The following is a 7,398-nucleotide window of genomic DNA, read 5'->3' as shown; positions in this document are numbered from 1 at the left end:
TAAGGTGAAAGAGTATTCTTCTCAAGAGACGCTAGGCTTCGAAATTTCTCAATTGTATTTTTTTTTTTTTCGTAACGCTCATCAAGTTCTTGTTTGATCTGCCGCTGTTAGAACACCACAATATTCGTCCTTTTGGGGTTAATGCCCTCTATGGTGAATCGATCATTCACTGAGCGATCACTCAGCAATGAGATCGCTGGCCGGGAATGAGTACTTGTCCCTTATGGGAATTGAACCCGTGTCTTCGACATAAAAAGACGATGTCCTAACCACTGGACGAAAGGGACCAAAAAGCCATTCTTAATATACCTCAGCTTTGAGAATAGAAGTGGTTCGTTTTGTTTCTATACGCAATTCAAGATTTCGTTTGTGTTCATGTTAGCGATTTCTGATGTGAAGTCGGCGGGTCGTCCCCCCTTCCTAGGGTTCCCCTGGGTGGACGGTACTAAAGCTTTGGGGTTAGAGGCCGGCCGCATTCCGGGATCTTCTTTCCAGCCAACCTGCTATTTATGAAAGGGAGCTAATACATCGCAAGAAAGCAGCTTAGAAATGCATTGCAAACTAAAGGGGAATGCTTCTTCATAACAGGAATGACTACTCATATGCGCTTTAAAGGACGTTACGTTCCTGCCTTTCGGGTGAGAGGCAGTCACTGCACTCCATAAGCAACTCTAAAAGAAAGACAGCTATTCAGCAAAAAAAAATTCTTTCACAATGGTTTGTTTTTTTTTCTTGAAATATATGCAATGTTAATAGATTTTCCACTTATCAATCAAACTAAATCAATAGTATATGCTACTGTGATAACTCGGGTAACACCGTGGGTCACTTAACTTATCACCATGATGAACCTCCATTATCACAAGGGAGCCTACGTCGGTCGAAGCCTCAATACCACCCAATGGCAGACCCCGATAACCATTACTAACCCTGGCCTGGCCTCTCTCACACTCCACAAGAGGCAGGTGCTCTGGCTACCCAACACCTAAACCCTTGTTGGTAAGGGTCGTAGCATAAGGGTGCGAAGGTCCTAACCACAGTTAAACTATATGCAAAATCCGATTGTCCCAAGAGGTAATCCGGGTGCATCAACGTCCCATAGCATCTAGCACTCGGGTAGCTACACAACACAGCGCATACAGACCAATATGCCAAGCAATTAAAGAGTGTACACATTCCTGGGATTCCGACACCGGTATGACGGCACCGTAACCCAATACGATATAAGCAAGTTACTCAACACATCAATCATAATTCACATCAATATAAAAGTATGCAATTATGCAACATGTAATTGATGATGTAAAGCATGATACATGTATATATAAGCTGGACAGTAAACAATCCCAAACAAGACCCAAAACCCACTCACCAATTGTCTGAATGCTATTTGAGGTGTTTGATGAGGTTTTCCTCGGTACACGCTCCCCTGTACTAGTTAAGTAGCCTAGGGATGTGTGAAATGAATGTTAGAAGAGTGCAGGTGGGCCCCTTGATGAGTTCTATAAGTCAAAGTTAAGTTTAACAAGAGACAGCACGGACAAACTCAGGGACGAAAGCAGCAAGGTGAGTCCGATCCTGGTTTCGTCTAGGCTAAGTAGCCAAAATAAGAGGGACAGATCCACGGGCAGAACCTCTCTGTGGATCTATTCATGCATCCGTCCGATACCCTGAGACATTCCCGAGAGGAACTAAATCGGGGATGGAACCACTAGGTGAGTCAGTTCCTGGTTCCATTCGAGCTAGGTACCAGATTATACTAAACGGAACTACGGACAGAGTCCAGAGAGTAGATCGGTTCGTGGATCCGTCCAAGCTCCTGTTCGAGATTTCAAGGTCTTTCTCTCCCATCTAGGAACCTTGAGGTCACATGGCTCCTAGGGTTAGAGAGGGGAGTCCTAATCCTTCCTAGGGTCATTAGTACATGTCCATCCATGAGCCTTAGAGGATCCAAGGATTTGGAACCATTTTTAGGGTTTCCCCATTTTCTAGGTCAAGGTCTTGGTGCCAATAGATAGCACTTGGGTTGTTATAAGAACATCTAATGGCATTAAGGGAGGGGTAGCACTCCATTTAGGAGGCTCATAGTGAAACCAAGCTCACACTTGGGTTCCAAATGGAACCCTAGGTTAAGATCAATCCAAGAAGGGAGGTCCAAGAATGGCTTGAGAACAGAGGAGATAGGGTGCACTTACTTGTAAGATGGCCCCCCAATGAATGAGCTCCACCTTGATTCCTCCACCCAGTTACCTTCCTCTTCCTCTTCTTTCTCTTCTTCTCTCCTTCAATGCCCAACGGTTGGTGGTTATGAGTAGTAAATGGCCAATGAATGGCTGAGTATTGGTTTTATAGTAAGTGGCCCACTTAGGGCCTGTTTGGTTTGAATCTTTTAGATTAAAGCACAATTAAAGCCTCTCATTAGGCTTGTGGGCCCCAAAACATAGAGGTCAAGGGTGGGGTCCACCATGTCCAAGGGCATGGTCCCAAGGGCCAAGACAACGGGATGTGGGCCCCACATAAGAAAACATCCAAATAGCAAGAAACAACACAGACAGATTCATAGACGGATTCAGCCTTCCGAGTCTGTTCGTGGTTTCGTCCCTGCTGTAAGGGCTGAAAACACAAATAAAATTATTTGGCTTTGGTCCACACTTCAAGGCCATAGAGGGGAGGAACGACATGTAAACTTGAGGTTAGTACCTTACCCTAGTTCGTCACGGCATGTCTCCCAAGATTCCGAAGAGTTTCCCAACTGTAATGTCAGTCTCATTACAGAACGAAGTGTCTAAGTCGGGTGGCATGGGGTAGGCCTTCCGGTACGCCTCCCTCTCAAGACTTGTACTATGAGGGAAGTCGGCGAAGTCATCATCTATGAATCTCCCCCACAAGGTTATAGACTCGTGTCGAAGTCTATAACCTTATGGCTAGGCTTGACCACCATAGCAAACAGTTCACCGGCATACGTGGCAGCACCATCTACACGTCACAAGGATAACAATAAAAATATTAGGGCCTCAGGTACGGGTATAACATTTTCAATGAAAGAAAAGTACTTTTGAAAAGTTAAAAGCACATTGTGTTTTTTGTTTCCCCTCATAGGGTTGCGAGGATTTTCTCTCTCCATTCTCTGTGTCTGCCCCACATGTTGGCCTTGGGCATAGCAGCGGCAAAACAACAGGTTGCGACCTGCAGCTGTCGTGGTTATGTGTGGTAAGGCTGCATACATGGTTACAGCAGTAGCAGGCCTTGGTCCGCGGCTGCTGCCGCTATGCTCAGCCAGCAGCTATTTTTTTTAAGGATTTTTGGATGAAGATGGGTGAAGAGAGAATCTCTCCACCCACATTCTTTATTTTCCCTAAATTGGAGATTATTATATGTTTTTGGACCCGATTTTATTTGGTTTTAATTGCCCTTAATTTTTTATTTTTGCTTTTATATGTTTGCAAATTTAAATTGCCAATTTCACCCTCTCGTGGTGGTATTGATTTTGTTTGACTCTACCATTTGGGTAATGTTGTCAAACCCCCATCCCATGCAATCCATATGAGTTTAATTTTTTTTTTTGTTTTTTTTTTTTTTGTATTCATGGGATGGACACTACAACAAATCAATGTTTTTGCGATGGAAATTCTCCGTGGTGAAAGGTTTTTTTTGTCACAAAAATAGTATTTACAGAATATTGGTGCTTGTGTAAGGGATATATTTTTTATGTGTTTGTGATAGAGTTAGTACCTGGACATGATACAAAGTGCGGTGCTCCCCAGTAGTGATGTAGTAGGATTCTTGAATGTAAAGAGCTAGTTGTAATTTTTAATATTTTATTTTTGAGAAACCATGTAATGAGAGTCTACTGCACTACGTATCATAACCCCGTATCGACTCGGCATATCACTCTAAGTACCACTCTGGATCTCTTGTGTGTGCCCTTGTGCACCCGATGTATGGCACATTAAATTATGGTTTGGAGATGCCCTTTCCTCCTATTTTGTTTGAAATCATTTAAAATTATATGTTCCCAAACTCACACATTGTGAGATTTGATTATGAGCCTAGTGAATTTTTGGTCTCACCGTGTGGAAGAGGGAACCATTAATTTTAATTAGGGTTTCTTGAACAGAAATATTTTTGTGAATGTATACTAAATGTCCTTCCTTGCACATTGTAGTGATGGCTACCGAGAATATTGTTGCTGACCTTAACCAAGGCAACAAGTTGTATGGAACCAACTATGACATGTGGTTAAGATGAAGTTCTTACTTAATGAACAAGATTACCTTGAACACCAGACCTCTGAAATGGCTAAACTTGATGAGGGTACTACTGCCCGTCACCTTCAAGAAAAGGAAGCCTATGAGGCTTGGTTTAAGAGATACCGTAGTGCTCGTTTTATCATGTTAAGCTCGATATGTGATGATCTCATCGGCTAGTATGAAAAGTACGAAACTGCCAAGTCTATGTGGGATCTGGTAAAGTTAGAATGTGGCGGTACATCAACTACAAGGCTGTGGGCCATGACCTTAAAGTTTGAGATGTACCGTAAGGACCCTAAGCACAATATGGTTGAATACCTTAGGGATGTGAAAGACATGATATGAAAGTTAGATGATGCTGGGGTACACCTTATCGATGAGCAACAAGTTCAAGCCATCATTAGGATGTTACCTGATTCCTGGGCCCAAATGAAAGTGGTTCCCACACATAACGATAGTGTCAAAACTTTCAATGACATTGTCGCTCATGTGGAGCAAGAGGCGGAGCGCCTAAAGGTGACCCAATCACATGCCCTTGTCGCCCAAGCGGGGCAGCGCAGGAGTTCTAGGTCTAAGCGTAAGAGACAAAGGAACACAGGGAATCAGAGACAGGCTCAGAACACTGCACCAAGTGGAGGCAAATCCGCCAAGCACAAATGTGGCAAGCGAGGTGGAAAAAGAGATATTACCAAGGTCAAGTGCTATAACTGCCAGAAGATTGGGCACTTCGATCGTGATTGCATTGAAGTGAAGAACGTACCATTTCTATCCCTTTCTCCCTGTACTTTTGTCTGTACACATGTTTTGGTTTCCCAAATCCAATCTGATTGGATTGTAGATATAGGAGCAACAAGACACATAGCATGTGATCAAGGGGGTTCGTAGATTATAGAAAGATTCGGATGGCACCCAGAACATCTACATGGGAAATGGCAGTTCGAGAAGTTGGTACCTATCAGCTCACCTTACGCACTGGGCGCATCTTACTTCTTCATGATGTGCTATATGCACCAGAAATCCAACATAATCTACTTTCTATTGCTATACTTTTGACTTTAGGTTATTCATTTATTTTTTATGGTGATACTTTTGAGATACTTTTGGATGGCAGTTCTTTTGGAGAATGCAAATTTGAGAATGGTTTTATTAAATTAGACATAATAACTCCTGTGGTTGATTCTTCATCTTTTGTAATTAATACTGATTTTTATTCAGAATTAATTGCATGGCATGCTAGACTGAGACACATAGGTCTAGATAGGATGGGACGGCTAGCTAGAGAAGACATTCTTGGCCCACTCGTTAAAATCAACCTACTAACATGTGAGCCTTGTTTAGTTGGTAAGGCCCACCGAAAGCCTTTTGGAAAGACAATCCAGGCAACCCAGACCCTAGAGCTTGTCTATGTAGACATCTTTGGACCAATGAATGTGAAGGCATGTCATGGTGCTTCTTATTTCCTTACCTTCATAGATGAATATTCACGATATGGTTATGTCTTTTTGATCATTCACCGCTATGAAGCATTAGATTGCTTCAAACGCTTTATAACAAAGGTTGAGAATCAACAAGGCAAGAGCTTTATAACTCTACGCACTGACCGAGGACATGAATATCTGTTAGATCAGTTCAAGCACTATGTGAGGAAAAAGGAATCACCAGACAATTAACTATTCCTTACACTCCACAGCAAAATAGTGTAGCAGAGTGAAGGAATATGACACTTCTAGATATGGTTAGATCGATGATGGCGCAGGCCAACCTTCCAATATCTTTCTAGGGGGATGCTATATTGACCGCTGCCTACATCCTTAACCGTGTGCCCTCACAGTCAGTTGCTTCCACTCCTTATGAATTGTGGAAAGGAGCAAAACCAACTTTGGGGCAGATGCGACAATGGGGATGCGCGGGATATGTTTATAGCACCTCCCATAAGTTTGATAAACTTGGCCCTAGAGCTAAAAAGAGTATCTTTATAAGATATTCCGATAGCTCAAAAGGCTATGTAATGTACGATGGACATCAAGATGGAGGAATGAAGGAGACTGAATCCCATGATGTTGATTTTCTTGAGGCCGATTTTCTTAGTATTAGTGACGCTAGCAGTGATCTTGATCTCCTTGAGATAGAGACTGATGAAAATGTTTCACTTACTCCTGGCGAGGGTGAGGAATTAATAACTCATCATGAGATCGCCAGAGAGGATGAGAGTGATCATCAGCCCAGTGGAAGTACACTACTTAGTGAAAGCGCACAACTCAAAAGTCAAGACCCCTTTGCGTGTAGGAGTGCACGTGGACATATTCCTAGTCTTCGTTTTGAGATTGAAGGGGATGCCCTCGTTTGCATTCCAAGGGATGAGGATGAGCCGGCCTCAATAAGCGAGGTACTCTCCTCTCCAGCTAAGAAAATGTGGCAAGCTGCTATGGAAGATTAGTTGAGTTCTTTGAGTAAGAACCAAGTTCGGGAGTTAGTTGACCTTCTGCCTAGACGCAAAGCCATCGTGAACAAATGGATGCTAAAGGTCAAGTGCAAGGTAGATGGTTCAATTGGCAAGTATAAAGCACACCTTGTGGTGGAGTGATATACTCAAAGAGAGGGTGTAGACTATGATGAGACATTCTTCCCTGTGATGAGAATGGCCTCTATACGCCTCTAGCCATTGTCGCAAAGTTGGGTATGGAACTCTACCAAATGGACGTTAAAACGACTTTTCTCAATGGAAAATTGGACGAGGAGATTTTTATGGCTTAACTCATGGGTTTTGAGGAGGGACAAGCTCGCAAAGTATGCCATCTCAAACGTTCCATCTATGGCCTTAAGCAATCGTCTAAGCAGTAGTACATTAGATTTCATCATGCCATTACCTCTATAGGTTTTGATATGATTAAAGAGGACCACTACGTGTATATTAAATGGTCCAAGGTAGGATTCCTTATCCTATCCTTATATGTTGATGACATCTTGTTGGCTGGGAATGACATTGAATCAATTGTCACCACTAAAGAGTGATTGTCCTCTACTTTTGAGATGAAGGACATGGGTGAGGCCAACTTTGTATTGGGCATGAAGATTATGAGGGACCGCACTAGGAGACTTCGTAGTTTGTATCAAGAGACTTACCTAAAGAAAGTCCTAGAGCGATTCC

At 42.8% G+C, this 7,398-nt stretch overlaps 1 non-coding gene across 1 annotated transcript; it reads right to left on the bottom strand.

Annotated features, from left to right (window-relative positions):
- Nucleotides 1-215: 215 nt before the first annotated feature.
- TRNAK-UUU lies at nucleotides 216-287 on the bottom strand. The gene has a single exon. It is a non-coding gene; the product is annotated as a tRNA-Lys (tRNA).
- Between the last annotated feature and the right edge of the window lie 7,111 nt (nucleotides 288-7,398).

Source organism: Telopea speciosissima, chromosome 9 (assembly GCF_018873765.1).
Source record: "Telopea speciosissima isolate NSW1024214 ecotype Mountain lineage chromosome 9, Tspe_v1, whole genome shotgun sequence".
NCBI lineage: Eukaryota > Viridiplantae > Streptophyta > Magnoliopsida > Proteales > Proteaceae > Telopea > Telopea speciosissima.
The sequence above is the reverse complement of the archived record's forward strand: the minus strand, read 5'-3'. Positions and strand labels throughout refer to the sequence as shown.